Here is a 22793-nt window from a genome sequence, read left to right on the forward strand (position 1 = left end):
AGTGGATAGAGCGGCTGTCCGGAGTCCGCCTCCGTGGTGTAGTGGATAGAGCGGCTGCCCGGAGACAGCCTCCGTGGTGTAGTGGATAAAGCGTCTGCCATGAGTCCGCCTCCTTGGTGAATTGATAGAGCATCTGCCAGGCGACAGCCTCCGTGAGGAAGTGGATAGAGTGGCTGTCCGGATACCGCCTCCATGTTGTAGTGGATAGAGCATCTGCCCGGAGACCGCCTCCGTGGTGTAGTGGATAGAGTGGCCGCAGGGGACCGCCTCCTTGGTGTAGCGGATCCTTGGGAACATTTCCAGTGAATGGAAGTTTTACGTCCGGTCTAAATCACGAACTTGCATTCGGCAAAAACCAAGTGCCGACCCCACATAGAAATAACAACAAAGTGTAAACCAACCTGCGCATTTGCGACTGCGAAATACTGTTCTTGTCTGTAATTCATATTAAGAGAGTAATATGTTCACTCACTCATTGATATCATATATATATATATATATATATATTGTGTCGTCATATTTTGTGAGATATTCACCAATTACTTGTATAATATGTGAGACGCCCCCATCATTCCCCTATTGCCTAACCAATCATCACGCTTAGGTGCTGGACAAGTAGGTAGACCCCCAATAACTCACCAGGTGGACTGAGCGCCGTCCCGATCATTGAAATTGTGCAGCGCGTCAAACATCGAGCACCCGTTTTAACCCCAGTAAGGGGAATCCCCTCAGTGGCGGAATGTTTCGTTTGGGGAACAATTTCTGCTGTCGTTTTGCAGATTTGCCTCCGTTAGACACGTCAGAAACCCATGATCGGGGATTCAAATCCCGGTTCATCCTGATTAGGTTTCTAGGTTTGTCTGCAGCATACCAGTGCTCGTGGGTTTCACGAAACTGGTGAACAGTTAGAGATCTTCATCACTTCGGGCTTCGTCTAATTATAATCCTGATCTTCACGCATAAAATAAGTCTTATATTTGAAAAGGAATAACTTGGTGACGTCACATGAAGTGGATTTGAGATTTCATGAAGAAGTCAAAATACCAATCTTAAAATCATAATTTTTATAATTACTAAAAACAAAAACCTGTATTTTTGGACATCACAAGATTTCATCAACTGACGCCAATGACGTGATCACATTCTGCTGTCGGCGACCTGGGACGCCCTTCCCCGGACTATTGCCATTGGTTAACACACCGTCGCCAATACCTATAGATAAAGCCGTCCGGAGTTTGATCGCCTTCGCGAGAGCAGCCTGTAAACTGTTTCCTGACAGACCGCTAGCAAATGATTGGGACCTCACTAATAACCGACGTTGGTCTCTGGAGTGAGAAGCCCTCGGAGTGTTGTTATTATGACTCTTTACTGTCGGAACTATTTTCCCATTGACATTTTTTAGAACAGTTCGAGACATATCATCGTTGCTATGGCAACGTCTAAAAGACATTTTGCTGAAATTGGACGGCCGAAGTAACACCTCGTCAGAGTTGTGTTTCACTGATTTAGTGGCGGTCGATTTGGGTTGTATTTTGGAGGATTCGTTTAACGCACAAGCTGTTATTAGTTCATCGTCTGTTTCAGAGACTTCGTGAATCGTAAGCATGTCTCCACGTCTGGCACATGCCACTTTGATGCTGTTAGAGCGCCCCCTGGCGACAGGTACAAACGTCCCGGATGTGTGCCTACTTGATGAGAAGTTGGTGGAGAGAGTCGTCGAGTAGAATTCCTCACTTTCCATGACAGTTGGTTCCCGACCCACGGACCTCTGTGCCGCACGCGAGAAGTATTTCCAAATCTCATTACGAGTAAGTCTGTTCATGAAGGCATAAATGACAGGATTGATAGCACAAGATAGAAACACGAGACAAATTCCCGTCATGTCCAAGTAGGCAGAGGTTTGCGCGCCAAATGCTTTCATGAGGCCCGTGATGATGAAAAACGTCCATGAAATAACATAGGAGCCGTAGATGATAAGAATCGTTTTTACCGCTTTACACTCTGTCCTTCGAGATCTCGGCATGTGAACACGTGACGTGACGTCATCAATTTCAATGGCCGCCACCATGGAAATATCCTGGGTGGCGCTTGTGCTTCCTACAGATGGATAAACCCTATTAGCTGCTTTAGTATGTTTGATTGCTGCTTTAAAAATGCTTAAATAACAACACGTCTGAACAATAAACGGCAAGAGGAATGCGGCTAGGATAAAGAACACGCTGTATTTGCTCTCTGACTCCCATGTATTTCCACACACGAACTGGGTACGTTGATAGGAGAGTTCTCCGTATGTAAACAATGGCGGCATGCCGATGGCGAAGCCTAGTAGCCAGGTGACAGCGATGAGGAGGTTGCCGAGACGAGGGGAGAAGACGTAGGGGTAGCGGAGGGAGTTGATGATGGCGTAGTTGCGGTCCACGGAGATGACGAGAAGGGAATATTGCAGGGCGATGACTAGCACCGTCAGGAGGTACGCCTGTATTCGACACCAGATGTCGCCCATTACCCACTTCCGGGAGACAAGGGAGAGCATCAAGAACGGCATAATTAAGATCGACAGTCCTGAAGAAAAAATCAATAAATTTAATATAAACATAGGTATATATTTACATGCAATGATAACAAATTATTATATACTTCAGTGTGAAAGAGTTTTCCGAAGATGAGAAAAATATTTTTTCATTGCAGTGAACATAACACATAACATTTGACGGAACTATTGTCATACAAGAGTTACCTCCCTTCAAATTGTCTCCCTTTATCTAAGTGTCTGGCCGGTACACCGACTGTTGACTTCCTTTATATCTTAGTTCCACATTGACAAGACAAAATAATGACACTTGGGCATTTATGGAGTTAATATCCCTTCCTGTCGTTTGTTATTCTCTTGAAAATATTTCGTTATAAACTGGACATTTCTCATTTAACTCGTCGTTTCGCAAAGCGCCATTTTTGTCACTTGACCAGCGTGTTTTCCTTCGCTTCCAACGACGGTCTCTTGGAATACGTTTTTAAAGTTGATTTTGTATATACTCATATCCAAATATTTGATAAAGAATTAAGTGACCTTAAATATATTTGATTTCTTTTGTTTATATTTGTAAAATGAGTCATAATGAGTCGCATCATTCGCTTCCATTTTAACTTGGACTTGTTGCGTTATTTACAAGTATGAGCATATCAGCAGTTCAGCGATAACATCAGAAACATTTGCTAATCGTTTCACTGAAGGTTGTAATTTCGATGCAGTGAATTCGGGCAATTTAGACGGGATATGAATGAGGAGACAAGTTGATTGATTGATTAGTTAGGGATGAACGAATATCGATAACATCTGATACATAATCGACATGCGTTAAACATGCACTTGGGAAAGTGTAAACACCGGTGTTAGCAACTTGTCGCCAGTTGATAAACATGGAAGCCCCTCGCCAAGACTGTGTACACCGAAATAACTGATGCTCTCTCTTGTTGAGCCAAAATACTTTCTACCCCAATCACTGGCGTTAGACGATACGGGTACTCTACCACAGAGGCTGAATACACAGTCGGGACAGAATTACCTAAAACAAGTACCGCCTCTGAAGTAAGGTAAATAACGTAGACGCAAGTCCCTGCACACTGATCCGTGAGAGCTGGCTGGCTCTGTGAGTTGTGGACGGTTATTTTAGGAAGGGTAGGCACAGGTGGTAAATTGCGCTGTGCAGAGTTACTTCCCTTAGTTGTGTCGGAATACTGTTATGGGTTTGCGTCCCGATTCGATTATGTTGACGGTCTGTGAGCACCATGGCCGTTCTCGTTGGTGGTAAACGTGGGAAACGTGTAAGACCTGAGAGAGAGAGAGAGAGAGAGAGAGAGAGAGAGAGAGAGAGGGGAGAAGGAGAGAGAGAGAGAGTGGGTAAGAGAGACAGAAAGGGTAAAAGTGGGAGAGAATTGGAGAGACACAGAGAGAGTAAGAGTGGGAGAGAGAGACACACAGAGAGTAAGAGTGGGAGAGAGAGAGGGAGAGAGAGAGTGGGTAAGAGAGACAGAAAGGGTAAAAGTGGGAGAGAATTGGAGAGAGACACAGAGAGAGGGTAAGTGGGAGAGAGAGACACACAGAGATAGGGTAAGAGTGGGAGAGAGAGAGGGAGAGAGAGAGTGGGTTAGAGAGACAGAAAGGATAAAAGTGGGAGAGAATTGGAGAGAGACACAGAGAGAGTAAGAGTGGGAGAGAGAGACACACAGAGAGTAAGAGTGGGAGAGAGAGAGGGAGAGAGAGAGTGGGTAAGAGACAGAAAGGGTAAAAGTGGGAGAGAATTGGAGAGAGACACAGAGAGAGTAAGAGTGGGAGAGAGAGATACACAGAGAGTAAGAGTGGGAGAGAGAGAGGGAGAGAGAGAGTGGGTAAGAGACAGAAAGGGTAAAAGTGGGAGAGAATTGGAGAGAGACACAGAGAGAGTAAGAGTGGGAGAGAGAGACACACAGAGAGTAAGAGTGGGAGAAAGAGAAGAAGAGAGAGAGTGGGTAAGAGAGACAGAAAGGGTAAAAGTGGGAGAGAATTGGAGAGAGACACAGAGAGAGAGAGTAAGAGTGGGAGAGAGAGACACACACAGAGATAGGATAAAAGTGGGAGAGAGAGACACAGAGAGAGGGTAAGTGAGTGAGTACGGTTTTACGCCGCTTTTAGCAATATTCCGGCAATATCACGGCGGGGGACACCAGAAATGGGCGTCACACATTGTACCCATGACGGGAATAGAACCCGGGTCTTCGGCGTGACGAGGGAACGCTTTAACCACTAGGCTAGCCGACCGCCCAGAGAGAGAGAGAGGGTAAGAGTGGGAGAGAGAGACAGAAAGGGTAAAAGTGGAAAAGAGAGAGAGAGAGAGAGAGAGGGAGAGAGAGAGAGAGAGAGAGAGAGAGAGAGAGAGAGGTGTTGTGGCATGACGTCACGCAACGTTACATGGAGAAGACAGTATTTAATACACCATAATAATTGCATGGTACTACCGCGTGGACCCTTGTTGACAATCAGTAATTGCAATCTGTTTGTGTGTCCTTTCCCTTTTATCTCCCGCTGGTAGTAATTAAATAATAATGTTTTAATAATGAACTCATTCCTTGTGCCACGCTACAGTACAGTCAGTGTGGCCTCCAGTAATGTAGGACCACATATTCGTGCGCGTCACACCCGCCTCACCACACATCCAATTTCTTATTGATGCGCGGTTTGCAATCTCAGTAATGGCGCGTTTCCTGAAGCCCACAAAATGCCTTGATACATTAATGGGGAAATATTTGTCAAGGGAGTTCTCCAACAGTGAAGGCACGCTTGTCGAAGCACCACAGACCCAGGAGTGAGTGGACGTATGGTGTTATAAGTCATAACACGTCACTAGGTCGTCAGTGGAATACAAGCAGCGCCGACAGTGCCCCGACTTTGATCCCGTTATTTTAAGGAACGAAAGGAATTTTAAACTTAATTTTGGAACGGTTGTTTAAAAGAACGAACGTTTTTAAGAGGTAATTATGGAATAGCTATTTCAAAGAACGAACGTTATTTAAGAGTTAATTATGAAATGGTTTGAGGTTGAATTGATCTAATATCAGCTTTGATGATAAATTCAGTCTTTGAATTATGTGACTTCGAAAAGGCTGCGGTCACAGATGTACTCCTGATGGATAGTTTGAGTGACTACGAGTGACATTTGATTTAATGCCACATTAAACAGTATTACAGTTACTTCACGGAGTCTTAGTTTCAAGTTGTGAAAACTCACAGTGTTGCATAAAGTGTATGTTTAACACTGATGGGTGAGTATGTGAGTTTAACGCCGCTTTGAACAGTACATCAGTTATATCACGGTGTGTCAGCTTGAAGTGAGAAGGAGGCTCGAAGTGATGCAGGTCTCAGACGTTTCCAGCTTATTTGAAGCCACTAGGCACGGGTATGGTGCTGACAAACCTAGACACATAATAACAAATCAGGTCGATTCTGCGGTAGGTTCTGGCGCGTCTAAGGCGCCGCGATTCGCTGTGCAGTGTTGCGTCCCTTGGGCACGCCAGAAACCTATGATTGTGGGTTCGAATCCCGGTTCGCCCTGATTATGTTTCTAGGTTTGTCAGCACCATACCCGTGCTCGTGGGTTTCACCGTAGTGGTAAACGTCTGAGGCCTGCATCACTTCGGGCTTTCGTCCCACATTAAGCTGACATGCCGTGATATAACTGGAATACTATTAAAAGCGGCGTTAAAACCCAACTCACTCACTCACTACTTCGTCTAAGGCGGCAGGGTCGTTGGCGCTCCACCCTTTTGATGAATTCCACAAGAATGGGAATTATGCTGACAGACCAAGGGGACTAACACGGCCGAATATGTATTCGAACCTACCCCCCCGCAGATCACAGACACTAGGGGGCGCAACTCTTTACAACGTCCGATTCAGTCAGTACGAATCACAAACAAGGGACCTACCCGTCCCAGGGACCCCCATCCCCCACCTACCCCACCCCACCCAACGGCGAAAGTCTTTAAAACCATGTGCCTTCTGTACGACAGGGCATGCCTTCTCTTTTTATAACCGATTTTCAGTGATCCATTCATATCATTATCACCCTTTTTTGCTCTCACGTCAAGTGAGACAGTGAAGGTCTGGGAACACGCCCATAGTGGTCGCGTTAGTAGAGCCCTGGGCGTACGGCGACACGTCCAAACTAAAAGAGGGATTCGTGTTTTTTTCAGCCAGATGTCTATAATGAGTCGGCTTCGTTTTTTGGCACTGCGATTCGGAAATTTCGACTTAACACATCAAAGCCAGATCACACAGGACACAACCATTCCTTCGCTTGAATCACCAAGATTGATACAATTTCCACACCAAAATTATAGCTGGGCCTTTATTATTTCCACTCGGAACTGCCCTCGGACTTTCGTTTTCAAGATCCAAAAACCAGATATGCTTTTCTTAAAGGTCCACTCGTTCATACCGATAGTTTAGAATAGTCCCAGGCAACTTTCTACGGAGGGTTTTTAAATCTTTTTGTCGAGGAGTGTTGTATCGGAATTGGGATTGGAAAATAATAATTATAATTATCTTAATATAATTGTGAAACCAGTGACCATACAAAAATAATATTTCTGATGTGACTTACCAAGTTGACAGCAGGTGAGGTTCAGCACAAAGCTATTGGACACTGTAAGGAGCTGTGGCCTCTTGTGGAACACAACACAGACAGTGCCGTTACATAGCAGAGATAGCAGAAACACTACGGCGAAGTATGATAGCGCTGCGCTGAGCCCGGCTGTGCTGATGACGTCATCGAAATCGAGCTCCACGTCACATGTGTCGCTGACGTTACATAGCGACTCCGTCATGCTGTCACTATGGAAACCTGAAAGTGAATTTAATTATTAAATACGATGTGTTGACTTATTCCTGAGATTTGGGTAATTAGTCGGACGTTGTGTCCGTTCCCTTAGCGCCGAGACGCCCGGGTTCGATTCCCCAGAACACCGGGGTAGTCTTGAAGTTAAACCGTTCTTTCGTTACTGCACAATGTGTGAAGCCCACTCATCCTACTCACTCACTCACTCACTCTTCCGCCACGCTGAAGACCTGGCCCACTTCCACAAAGCGATCTTAGCGCTAAGATGATCGTAGCTCCCACACTTTTAACATACGCTTACGGTAGTCTTAGAGCTAAGATCGCTTTGTGCAAGTGGGCCCTGGGTTCGATTCATAACACATAAATAACATGTGAGCTTATTATTGTTGTGTTACCAGGTGTTCGCGAAAAGGTGAGCGTATCCTGCCCCACCGGTGGCACCGTAAAGAATGGCTTGTTCTTACTTAAACAACAGGTTATTTATTTTCGCAAACACCTGGTGTCATCACTGATTTTCACTGATCCATTCACCGCTATCTTGCCTTTTACGGCGATGGGATCTGGAGACTGGTTACTCTCGGCTCAGACGCCTTATATTTTAAAGAGTGAGTGAGTATGGTTTTACGCCGCTTTTAGCAATATTCAAGCAATATCACGGCGTGGGACACCAGGAGCTACACACATTGTACCCGTGTCGGGAATCGAACACGGGTCTTCGGCGGGACGAGCGAACGCTTTAACCACCAGCCTACCTGACTGCCTCCTCTATTTTTACGACATCAGTACAACCAAGCATTGTCGTGATGAAGCATACACCTGGCAAACCGTAGTGTTACAATGTGATGCGTATAAACAACAGCGACAACTCCCTTTCCATAATCCTAAGTATTGTGACCGCCTCCGTGGTCTAGTGGTAGACCGTCCGCCCAGAGAGCGGAAGGTCCGGGGTTTGATCCCCGGCCGCGTCCTACCAAAAGACATTAAAAGATGGTACTTGTTGTCACCCTGTCTGGCGCTCGGCATTACGGGACTTAAACAAGGACTGGTCGTCTCGGAGTCAGTATACTGTGTCTGAGTGGGGTATTCATGTTTAACTGCGGGCTAGCACTTTTAATGGGCATCAGTCCGTACGAGTACAAGCACACACGCTATGTAAGTGCTATAATCTTGGACGCGACGTTAAACCCCATTTCACCTCACCTCACTTCATAGGTTTTGGTCCATATGCAAAACAAGAGTACAAAGAGATAATAACCGTGAGTACAACACAGCTATAGGGATGTGCTGCATACAAGACATTTGTGGAGACAATGTTACAAAGTAACAAAGACACAAAGACATGCACAGTCGCGTTTTATGGCAAGCATGGATGCTGAAGACCTTTTGTGAACCGGATCTTCACGGGTGTCTCCCGGGTAGAACTGATCTTTAGCCATGTTTGTCGTAATCTCAATCTCAATCGATGCTCATGATGTCAATCACTAGATTGTTTTTTCCAGACTCGGTTATTTACAGACAGCATTCATGTAGTGAAAATATTGCCAAGTACAGTTATAAACAACAAACAAACAAACAAACAAACATATTGTCGAGGACCATTCCTGCTTTATGATTTACTTATTCATTGTAAAATCTGAACAAATCCTTTTTCAACAGCAAATTTCTTTTCGTGACATGAATATTAACGTGTACTTTACTGAAATGCAAAACTAACTGATACAGAATTAATATCTGATGTCACCATGGAAACGACCAACGTGGTACCTGGCGAAAGCAGGCTTATAGAATTTGCCTTGCAGGGTACTTACCACACGCTGATGTTGGAATCAACGTATCAACATTGTCTTGATTGCGTTGGTGGCCTAACTCAACTGACCTTATATTCTAGGATGAGGTGAGGTAAAAAGGGGTTTAACGTCGCGCCCAAGATTATTACACTCATGTGTGTGTGTGTGTGTGTGTGTGTGTGTGTGTGTGTGTGTGTGTTTACTTGTACTCGTCCGGACTGATGCCGATTTATAGTGCGCACAGTATACTGACTCCGAGCCGACCAGTCCTTGTTTTAGCCCCTTAATGCCGAGCTCCAGGCAGGGTAACAACGAGTACCATCTTTTAACGTCTTTTGGTATGATGCGGCCGGGGATCGAACCCCGGACCTTCCGCTCTCTGCGCGGACGCTTTACCACTAGGCAACGGAGGCGGTCTTCTAGGATGCACAATTAAGAGTTGCCATTGGACAGAATACAGAGTTACATGATTTCTTAAAGACGCATCACTGACAAATATGATGTCCGATGCAATTTCCTTTTTGGATTTGTACCATATGTTCCCGTGTTATTTCAGGTGAACAATTTACATGCCTTTGCATGTGTTTGTGACGGGGGTCATCGTTGGGGCAGGATACGCTCACCTTTTCGCGAACACCTGGTATCATCCCTTTTTGAAAGTGATTGATAAACCCATGCTCATGGTATAGCCGGAATCGTACACTCGACTCTGCTCCTAGACATTTAAGTGTTATTTTATAATGTCCTATGCGCTGATAGTGTTGGTGGTGCACAGTACCTGTTACGACTATGTTTTCGAATATTTGCAAAAGCCATTAAAGAGATCCGGATTGGTACAACGGGTGCACCTGCACTTGTGTATCTGCCTTATTTGCATGCCAGCGAGATCCGACAAACGTTGTTCATGCTATCAACTACTGGTTGCCTTATGAAGTATTAGATTCCTATAAGGTGTTTACACATCCTAAACATGATAAACACACTCACACTTGCTTTAGTTTCCTATATAGTATTTACACATCCTAAACATGATCTAAACATGATACGCACACATACACTTATGAAGCATTAGTTTCCTATTTAGTGTTTACAAACACTTCACAAGATACACACACACACTTATAAAGGATTCCTCTTTTTGTGGTGTGGTGGTACCAAAAAACGTTAACAGATGTTATTTGTTGTTACCCTGCTTGGCGATTATCAAAGAACACCATCATATATGTGGAATATTGCTGAGTGTGGCGTTAAACGAAAAACAAAGCAAAATTATTTTTATCAACATCTCCTTAGAAATTCAGCTTGGGTAATCATCATGTTCAAATATTGGGAAAACAACTCTCTGAAACCTCAACAGTCATCCTTCCCAACACATTCTAGCTTTACCCTATATATACACACGCGAATACCATACATGTTGGTTAATACATAAAGAATTACTCGCATTCAAGAGATATTAAATTGGTTCGATGCACAAACGAACATACTGGTATGTTATGTGAACCGACGCTCATGAACGCATCACATGTGACGTCATAGATCCATGACCGAAGATGCAGCTTTTGTCTCATGCAGGAATAGCATGTAAAGTTCGGAAATCACGTGCAGGATATCGTGATAAGAATAAAGACACGCTGTGTTAACACTTGACTGATTGTTAGTTTTGTCATTAAGTGGTACACATTGGAAATATCTCTTCTTAACGTACATACTTCTCTATATGATTCTATGGTTCGCGTTTCCTTGGGGGGTGAGTATATTTCGTTATGCTAAATACAAATACAAACCATCAACGCCAGAGAACAAGTGTTGATCATCCCAAGAATAATATTACATTAGTCACAAGAGGCAAAACAAAGGTGAAAATTATGAATGGATCACTGAAAACGAGTGATAACACCAGGTGTTCGCGAATAACGTAAACGTGCCCTTCCCTCACAGCAGCACCTGCCACGCACAATTAAAAAAGTATGTGTTTGTTGCCTAGCAACTCGACCCGTGAAGATCCGACGTAGAATAGGTCTTCAGCAACCCATGCTTGCCGTAAAAAGGCGACTATGCTTGTCGTAAAAGGCGACTAACGGGATTGGGTGGTCAGGCTCGCTGACTTGGTTGATGCATATCATCGATCCCAACTGCGTGGATCGATGCTCATGATATCAATCACTGGATTGTCTGGTCCAGACTCGATTATTTACAGACCGCCGTCATACAGCTGGAATATTGCTGAGTGCGCAGTTAAACAACAAACCAACCAAGCCTAACAACTCACAGCAGTGCGACGGCGGCTTGTGAAAAACTCCAGACAATCACGTGATGGACCAGAAGTCCATTGACACCATAGCGCATTTTGTTGAACAAGTTCAGATATTCTGTGGCAAAAAATGCAAATCTTAAAATGATCAAATTCTATTTCATCATGATTTGGCAAAACTTTGCATCTCCCTTGTGCCTTATAGGATTTTTGGAATAAATATCAAATATGGAGGTAATTGTCTGCTATATCTTGGTTTTAACAAACTGTACCACTGAACGCTGAACACAACGCGGTATCCCCATCAATGGATGAATAGGATAAATGAAAAACAGTCGGTGAATGTAGAGATATCTCTAAGACACAAATAAATCTATATCGATTTCTGTTACACATTATTGATTGAAAGGTAATTGTTCTGGCACAGGCGTAATTGAAAAGATGAATTAACGGAGATTAACTTTAATGGCGAGTTAATATGCTGTGTTTCATCCTCTAGACGCAATAACTGCACATCTTTCTTGTGCGAAACCACGAGAACATGAATGAAAAATAAAATGATATTTTTCAACTGTACATATTAAAGAGTCCTAGTTTTGTAAGCTTTGTGTGTCTGTCAGATAGAACATACAGGAATTGCTGGCGTGTGATGGACCATTTTGAATATGGTCAGTTATTTGTCAGATGACATCGAGACAAGACCAATGAAGATCTGAGATAGAATAAGTCTTCAGCAACCCATAGTGGCCGTAAAAGGCGACTCTGCTTGCTGTAAGAGGCGTCTAACGGGATCGGGTGGTCAGGCACGCTGACTTGGTTTATGCATGTCATTGATCCCAATTGAATGGATCAGTGTTCATGATACTCACTGGATTGTCTGGTCCAGACTCGATTATCTACTGACCACCGTCACATCGCTTGAATATTGCGGCGTTAAACAAAACATCGATTCAAAACATATCGATATGCATTCAGCGTAGGATATGTTGACACCGTCTAGTGACATGCATACCAATTTCATGCTATACTCCTATAAATATTATACCTAACTACAAGTACAACTTAGTTCTTGTAATGCTGAGTATAGTTCATAAGAGTCCAGGTTCATTATTTCAATAATCACCATCATGACGACATTATAATTAAGATCAACGTGTCTATAAAAATATGAATTAGTTTACACCTGAAATATGGACATGTTTATAATAAAAATGTTAACCAAGTTAATTACCATTGAGTATGTTAGTACACGTGTGCCTATACAAGGTACATATGCGCTTATACACGGATCCGATGAATACAAAGCGTCCCCCTTAAACCACTAGTGTTCCCATCTGTTACATGTATAGGGACTTGATGAAGACGATCTAACCAGCCATGACTTAATTCATTCATTGTTCTAACTTACCTCATTGAGGCAGTGATGTTTGGTAAGTTCGAGCTCGGCATCCATCAACTGCGCTGCGGTGAGCCTTTTGACGAAACGTTTTCTGGAACTTCCGGTAGCCTAGCAACACAGTAGAATTGTGGGCCCGTTGGATGTCGTCTCGTCTGAAAGCGATATTATTGATCCGAGAGGGTAATTATTAGGACAGAATTTCCAGCCGACACACTGATGTCTTTTCATTAATATACTCAACAACAAAGGTTCCTGTGACACCAATATTTTAGTGAATTTTTCAAACAAGTAAAGTTTGGTTTTCAATATTGTAGTACATGTATGGAATCAAGTCACAAAAACGCAACTGCTACAGAAAAGCATGCATTCCATGCAAATGTTGACTTTTATGCAAGCCCCATGCATTTCACTACCTAAGAATGGGTATAAAAACATTTGCGTTAACGGGATTCCATATGCATTGTTTAGCATCGTTCTGACAACAACCACACAGAAAAACAACAAAATTAGGCAATTATTTAACATTACGAAATGCCACGCCTGTCCGAAAATGAGCGTCTGCGAGCAATTGGTATGCTTGAAGCAGGATCCAGTCAATGTGATGTTGCAAGACAATTTAACGTCCACAGGTCCATTTGGTGTTTAATGCAACGTTGGCAACATACGTATGCAGTCAGAGACCATCCTCGGAGTGGCAGGCCACGCGTAACCAATAATCGACAAGGCAACTGGATTCGAACAACACACCTACGAAATCGATTCCAGCCAGCAACGGTGACTGCAAGAAGCATCCCTGGCCTTCGACGAATATCTTCACAGCCGTACGTCGTCACCTCAAATGTGCAGGGATTGTCGTCAGAAGACCCGCCAGACGTCCCATTTTGACAGGAAACCACCGTCAAGCACGTCTACAGTGGTGCAGATAGCGTCTACGCTGGACGGCCATGCAGTGAGATCACTGACGAGTCTCGTTTTCACCTCAGCCACAGCGATGGACGGATTCGAGAGTACCGACGTCGAGGTGAACGTTACGTCAATCATTCCGTCATGGAAGAAGATCGGTCCGGGAGCAGTAGCGTTATGGTATGGGTTTAGATTACAGCAAGACAGAGGACCCGTTTAGGAAATCTCAATGGACCGCGCTACCGCAGATCCTCGGGCCTGTTGTTCTACCGTTTTTGCGTCGTCATGGCGTCATCGAGCACATGTGGGATGAGATGGATCGGCGCCTTCGACGTCAACCACGTGTTTCACAGACACTCCAGGAACTTCGAAACATGACATGGACAGATATCCCACAGGACTTTGGGCGACGCCTGGTCCGTTCCATGTGACGAAGATGTGTTGCTTGCATCGCAGCCAGAGGAGGACACACACGCTATTTATTTGTAAAATGACATTTTGGCATGTTCATGGTTTTTTTAGATGAAATCACGCATTTTCTGAGGTCTGTATGGCAAATTAAACCATTTGAACACTTACAGGAGTCTTTTATCTGTTGCACACCGAAATTGTTTCAGATTTGGTAAAAAACATAACTTTGCATTAAATCTTATTCAATGTCACAGGAACTTTTGTTGTTCAGTATATATTTTGTATGTATCTGTCCGAAAGCTGACGTCATTTTCGCTATCGTAAAGAAAATAATGACATCGTGACCAAAACGCCATGCAAAAACCGTTAACTTGATATCAATAAGGACTTTGAAAAAATGCTTCTCTGAAACAAAAATATGTTTTAACTTTTGTTCTGATTAATGCAGGCACTTTTTTGGTGACGTTTTCAACCCACTCTAATAAACTGGCCACGCCTAAATGCGATCGATGGACACGTAAGCGGATCATTGCGCCAGGGGTATACTAGCCAGCTACAGAAATAGCTGTAAGTGAATATTTGATGAGCGGCATTATCTGGTACTAAGGCTTTGCATAGGAAACCAGTGTCATTACTACTTTCTGTCACGCCCCTGGCTTGGATTAGAAGACTTATGGTTTGTGGAGTGCTTAGTTCAGTCTGACCAGGCCACGTGCTCCCACACAGTTTACCTCAGTATTCCCAAACGTCACCGTTATCCCTAGCCCATCACCCCAAACCATCACCACCCCGACATCAACCCCCATCACCCCAACCCATCACTATCACTGTTCCCATCATCACCATCACAACCCTACCCCACCCCAATACATGACAAACACCACTCCCACCCCCAATACATGACAAACACCACTCCCACCCCAATACATGACAAACACCACTCCCATACCACCCATCACCACCCTAAACCATCACCACACCCCCCCCCCCAATACATGACAAACACCACTCCCATACACACCCATCACCACCCTACCCCCCCCATCACCACCCCACTCCCACCCCAACACATGACAAACACCACTCCCATACACACCCATCACCACCCTACCCCCCCCATCATCCCCCCCCACTCCCACCCCAATACATGACAAACACCACTTCCATACACACCCATCACCACCCTACCCCCCCCCCCCCCCCATCACCGACCCACTCCCACCCCAATACATGACAAACACCACCCCCATACCCACCCATCACAACCCCCTTTCCCCCCCCCCCAATACATGACAAACACCACTCCCATACACACCCATCACAACCCCCTCTCCCCCCCAATACATGACAAACACCACTCCCATCACCACCCTACCCCCCCATCACCACCCCACTCCCACCCCAATACATGACAAACACCACTCCCATACACACCCATCACAACCCTACCCCACCTATCACAACCCCCTCTCCCCCCCCCCCCCAACACATGACAAACGCCACTCCCATACACACCCATCACCACCCTACCCCCCCATCACCACTCCACTCCCACCCCAATACATGACAAACGCCACTCCCATACACACCTATCACCACCCTACCCCCCATCACCACCCCTCTCCCACCCCAACACATGACAAACACCACTCCCATACCCACCCATCACCACCCTAACCCACACACCCAAACACATGACAAACACCACTCCCATACTCACCCATCACAACCCCCTCTCCCCCCCCAAAACATGACAAACACCACTCCCATACACACCCATCACCCCCCCCCCCCCCCCACTCCCATCCACAACACATGACAAACACCACTCCCATACCCACCCATCACCACCCTAACCCACACACCCAAACACATGACAAACACCACTCCCATACACACCCATCACAACCCTACCCCACCCATCACATCCCCCCCCCCCCACACACACACACACTCCCAGCCACAACACATGACAAACACCACTCCCATACACACCCATCACAACCCATCACCACCCCACTCCAAGAACAACACATGACAAACACCACTCCCATACACACCCATCACAACCCCCTCTCCCCCCCCAACACATGACAAACGCCACTCCCATACTCATCCATCACAACCCCCCCTCATCCACCCCCAATACATGACAAACACCACTCCCATGCACACCCATCACCCCCCCCTCTCACCCCCAACATATGACAAACACCACTCCCATACACACCCATCACCCCCCCCCCCCTTCTCTCCCCCCCAACACATGACAAAATCCACTCCCATACCCACCCATCACCACCCTAACCCATCAACGCCCCTCTCCCACCCCCAACACATGACAAACACCACTCCCATACTCATCCATCACCACCCCATCTCCCCCCCCCCCCCCCACCACATGACAAACACCACTCCCATACTCAACCATCACCCCCCCCCCCCGAACACATGACAAACACCACTCCCATACCCACCCATCACCACCCTAACCCATCACCACCCCGTCTCCCCCCCCCCCCCCCCCCCAACACATGACAAACACCACTCCCATACTCAACCATCACCACCTCCTCTCCCCCCAACACATGACAAACACCACTCCCATACACACCCATCACAACCTCCACCCCCACCCCCAACACATGACAAACACCACTCCCATACTCATCCATCACAACCCCCTCTCCCCCCCCCCCCCCAAACACATGACAAACACCACTCCCATACACACCCATCACCCCCCCTCTCCCCCCCAACACATGACAAACACCACTCCTATACACACCCATCACCACCCCCTCTCCCCCCCCCCAACACATGACAAACACCACTCGCATACACACCCATCACTAACCCCCCTCCCCCCCCCCCCCCCCCCAACACATGACAAACACCACTCCCATACTCATCCATCACCACCCCCTCTCCCACCCCGAACACATGACAAACACCACTCCCATCACCACCCTAACCCACCCCACCCATCACTATCTCCACTCCCGACCCGTCACCACCCCCATCATATCACTAACCCCACTCCTACCCATCTACAACCACAATCCATCCCCCCCTCCCAGCCGACAACCACCCTTGCCCCCACCCCTACCAACCTCTCCCATAATACACGTTTTATTCCTAATATATGATAATTACAATACGAGAACACGCTCGATTAATGACCTCCACGTATACGACTGCCATGGTTATACCTCAGCATAATCAGGGAGATTGTCTCACTCCTGATAAAAGGCTCTGTCACATGAACTCGGGTAATATTCACGGTAAACTGACATTGATGTATGTGATGAGGGTAATATATGCCAATGCTTATCGGGTTTAGAACACCAGGGTAATATTTTTATATCGGTATGGGTCAATATTTATCATGACCACATGTGTTATCTATAAGGTTATATTGAACTGCTACGATATCAAGAGTGCGTGTCAATTTGCCTTATATTTTCATTTATATAAACTCTGTTATTTGTAACAAATAAATTCGCATATTCTTTTTTAATAAGTTGAAAACAAAGGTTTCATAAACATGCGGTGAAGGCATTAATCGATATAATAATTTTCAATTACAAAAAAAACATGTAAATCCACATTGTTTTCTTTCTGAAATTCATCTGTATCCCTGGCCAAACCAGACTGTTATATGACAGTGTATTTTATTGTTGAACCATGTTACATTGTTTCTGTTGAGATTCGGAAGACGCTCATTGCATTTTATTTTGGCAGTGACTAGTCGTCAGGAATGTAGTACTATTTAATGTCAGCAGTCGTCAGGAAGTTACAACCCCAGAAGTACACTCTCTCAAAAAAGAAACGCAACCCCTATATTTTCAAGATGTTTATCTCAATATTCAAGTTATCATAACACATTTATTATTGAAGACAACAATATGAAATTTGGCATGGTGGCAGTACAGGCTTCGACAGTTCTCTCACTAAGATTGACTTGACGCAAGGGGGCGTCTTTCTCAGTACCTCGTATGAGCGCCATGAGCTGCGATCACAGCATTGCACCTCCTAGGAACAGAACGGATTAGACGCCGGATTCTTTCCTGAGGGATTGCTCTCCACTCCTCCTCCAGTGCAACGGCTACTGCATCCAACGTCTGCGGCGGCGGTGTACGTGCACGTACTCGTCGGTCCAGATAATCCCAAAGATGTTCGATTGGGTTGATGTCTGGTGGTCGTGAGGGCCATGGTAACAAGTTGACGTTAGAATTCTGGAGAAAATTCACTGTTGCATGAACAGTGTGCGTCCGGGCGTTGTCGTGTTGATAGAGCTCCCTCTGTTGGTCGATAATCGGCAGAAGATGAGGCTGTAAAACGTCATTGATATAGCGCTGGGCTGTCAAATTGCCACAAATGATCACCAAGTCTGATCTTTGGTTGTAAGACATGGCTCCCCACACCATGACGCTCCCACCACCAAATCTGTCGATTTGCCGAACACGTTTCGGGGCAAAACGTTCGTTTCCTCTTCTATAGACACGCTGTCTTCCGTCAGGGCGTTGAAAGAGAAAACGTGATTCGTCACTAAGCCAGACGCGCCTCCAGTTTCTGAGGGTCCATATCCGAACGTTGGTGCACCACCTGAGTCGTTGGCGTCGATGTTCGTGGCGTAAAACAGGTCCAATAAGTGGTCTTCTTGCACGCAGACCGGCCTCTCGTAGACAGTTCCTAATTGTTTGTGCGGACACTCTTCTCAAACCTGGCACCTATGTTGCAGTGACGGTAGGTGTGGCTAGCCGATTACGTAGGTGGGTGACCCGGATGAATCGATCCTGAGGTGGTGTGGTAACCCTTGGCCTACCACTTTTTGGGAGATCTTCAGTTGCATGAAATTGGGTGTATCGGCTCCAAAGTCGGGAAATCGTTGTTTTATGAATATTGAGGTGCAGGGGCAACGTTTCCAAAGCTTTGTCCGGCTTCAATACGATCAATGGCGATATTTCGATCTGCAGCACTCCACCGTGGCATATTCGACCTTGTCTTTCGGTGAAAACGATAGAGTGAATTGCTAATCAACGCGTGCTTTTATAAACCCATACTTCTACTGCTCTTTCCATGAATTGCACGTGCATGAGGCTTTTGGCATGGGCCACGTGAAAATTTTGCTCACTATGATAAAAGTAACAATAAAATGCCCTTGTGCACGAAAATGGGTGTGTTTGGGCGCTTACGTTAATAAACAGTGTACATGGTATACGTGCATATCAGAAAAACTGTATTTACAATCAACATTTTTCTTCTTGGGGCTTTCTAACATTCTCAGACTGGGGTTGCGTTTCTTTTTTGAGAGAGAGTATCTTCAGAACCAACTGAAGTAGAACTTGTTGTTACCGAAGCAAACTTGTTATAACTCGGTCTAGGAGTGGATGAACTATGCTGTCCTGTTTGTAACCCTGACAACTCCTGCCTGTAAACCCTTAGTGCTTAAAGGGGGCACGGGTGGCCCAGTCGTCTAAGGCGCCGCGATTCGCTGTGCAGAGTTGCGTCCCTTGGGCACGCCAGAAACCTATGATTGTGGGTTCGAATCCCGGTTCGCCCCGATTATGTTTCTAGGTTTGTCAGCACCATACCCGTGCTCGTTGGTTTCACCGAAGTGGTAAACGTCTGAGACCTGCATCACTTCGGGCTTTCCTCCCACACTAAGCTGACACGCCGCGATATAACTGGAATACTGTTAAAAGCGGCGTTAAACCCAACTCACTCACTCACTTAGTGCTTAAAGCCATCCATGTTAGTCAGCGAATAACCATCAGCCAAAGTAGCAGCCTTGTGTAACTCCTCCACTTTCTGCTCATCAGGATGTCTCCGAATGTCCGTTGACACACACTGCTTAAAATCCTCCAGCAAAACCAACTGCCTCCAACTATCAAAATCACCATTGTCCTCCTTTGAAGTACATCACCTATCAAACAGTGTTTCCTTCTTCCTTGCAAACTCAACAAGAGTAGAACTTTCCCTTTCCTAAGCAGACCTAAGAACTAAGCAAACTTTTACCTTCAGGATCTTAATCATCAGCCTTCAAAACTTCCGCCTTAACAACCCGATAATCAGAACTCCTGTCAATAGGCAAAGCAGAATAAACTTCCTGAGGTTTTCCCCTAAACACACGTTGCAACAACATAGTCTACTGATATTGTGGCCATTTTAAACTGTTAGCCACCTGTTCAAAATGTAGGAAATCTGCTTGGAAAGATCCAACAATTCATCACCTGTTCAGATACCGGGAGAGAGACCATTCTGTAATTCAAGTTGTTTTCAGCCTAATTTCGTTATCAGCTTTCAATCTCAATTTTACATTCTCAGCTTTAATGTCTTTAAGCTGAAATTCTCTCCTCCTTTCTCAGCTTCTATTCTCATTTTTATTTTTACTTCTCTGCCTCAATTTCATTAAGCCGAATTTCTCTAGCCATTTTTTCTCTTTAATAATATGTGATATATTAAATTTCAAATCCCGGACGAGCCCCCAATTCATGTTACGTGTCGATTCCCAAATTGACACAATATGTTCATCCAGAAATCTGTACGTAAAAGAACTTAGTGTGAAACCCACAAATCAATACAAATTACTGCACAGCAATCACAATGGCAGTACACAATAGAGTGGAAGTACAATAAATAATATGATAGCAGTGGTCAGTATCAAATACAAAAATACAGTGGTGATAGCAAAAATCAGTGATAATAATGTATACATTCACCCAGCGGCGACTGTGGTCAAGCTTCCGAGATGGGCTAGGCAGGGAATCAGTGATGCTTAGCGATCCTCACAACTTCCTGACGACTGCTTAGATCAAATGGCACTACATTCCTGACGACTAAACACTGCCCATGTATAATGCAAAGGGCGTCTACCGAATCTCAACCAAAACAATGTAACACCGTTAAATAATTGTTAAACAATAATAATAAACAGTAAATGCACTGCCATATAACTATATCAACATTTGAATATTAAAGTGATATTGTGAACAACGACCCACGTCGTTCGGGCACGATGATACCCTATCAACCAAGCCACGGAGCCTGACCACCCGAACCATTTTTAAGACAAGTATAGATTACTAGGGAGCAATTCTAACTCATGTTCGTACCCGTGCTCGTGGGTTTCACCGCAGTGGTAAACGTCTGAGGCCTGCATCACTTCGGGCTTTCCTCACACATTTAGCTGACACGCCGTGATATAACTGGAATACTGTTAAATGGGGCGTTAAACCCAACCCACTCACTCACCAACACCAACTCGAAATCCCCACGTGGTGTGACGAAGTACTGGCCACACGATGTTGTTAGTAGGTGACAAACGTTTAGATGAAACTCACTCAGAGACAGGGGCAGGTGTACCAGAGTTCTCGCCTTTGTTAACATATAAATTTAGTTTCACACCACGAGAGATCACTGCCCGCAGGAGATGTCAAGGTACCCACGGAGTCGACCTTTCATTATGGAGTAAAATTTACACCTTTTCTCTCCGTGAAAACATTTATCACCTGTTCGAGAAAATAACAGTTACCAAGCAACACAAAGTCTACAACATGCGCCACATTCACCACTCCCCAGTGTGACATGACGCTGTGACATGATGATGTGACATGACGCTGTGATGTGACGCTGTGACATGACGCTGAAAAGCCGTATATCGCGTACACGCATTACAGCTTGATGTCTATGGTGTTCTCTTCCCAACATCAATTGTCTCATGCTTTGGGTAGCGCAGTATCCACTCTATTGTTTAACCTATAAGATGTTGTGTGGCAATGTATTTGATTGTTAAACAAGGATTGTAACTGTATTACATTATATCTGTTGCGATTCGGTTTTGTATTGTATAGTATTTGGAAAGTGATTAGTTGTCAGGAATGTAGTACTATTTCGTGTAAGCAGTTTTGAGGAAGTTTCTATATTAAGATGCAAGTATAATGTGTAAACTTCCAAAATACCGTGGACTGCGAAAGCGTGTTGTAGAAACACGAAGACTATTCTATACTGTGATTGCACTGTGTAGAAATTTCCAGTAGACAATGAGGCTATTGATAAAGGGACAAGACCGTGAATCTAGTATCTCTCTCATACATTTCATTAAATCAAGACCAGCTTTCGTGTAAAGATCACTCATCACCCCGGATTCCCGGCCTAGACCTTTCTCGGAAGCTTGACCACTGTCTTCGCTAAGTGTATATACTATTATCTCTGACTTTTGCTGTCACCACTGTATTTATATATTTGATACTGACCACTGCCATCAAATCATATCCTGTCATTGAATATTGTACTACCACTCTATTGTGTACCGCCATTGTAATTGCTGTGCAGTAATTTGTATTGATTTGTAAGCTTAGTTAATTTTGTAATACATTTGTTGATTGTATTCCATTTATTGGTTTCACACTAAGTTCTTTTACTACAGAATTCTGGGTTAACATACTGTTTCAAAATGGGAATCGACACGTAACACTACATATAATTATTTCAATGTGCCAAGCGACAATGAATGAGAAAGAAGTTCTTTTCTGTAAATATGCAGACAAGCTGAAACTACTTCGTGACAACAATTGGCTCTCGCAGAGTCATTCACTGTGTTGCCAAGGCAACCACGGCACACATGGCAAGGTAGTCACGAAGAAGACCTTTTGCGAACCAGCAAG

General features: G+C 44.9%; 1 pseudogene; it reads right to left on the reverse strand.

Moving 5' to 3' along the window:
- Positions 1–1102: 1102 nt before the first annotated feature.
- LOC139471370 (probable G-protein coupled receptor 45) overlaps positions 1103–22793 on the reverse strand; it is a 63514-nt pseudogene continuing 41823 nt past the window's right edge.

Source organism: Haliotis cracherodii, unplaced genomic scaffold (genome assembly GCF_022045235.1).
Source record: "Haliotis cracherodii isolate W230 unplaced genomic scaffold, xgHalCrac1.p SCAF_22, whole genome shotgun sequence".
Lineage (NCBI taxonomy): Eukaryota > Metazoa > Mollusca > Gastropoda > Lepetellida > Haliotidae > Haliotis > Haliotis cracherodii.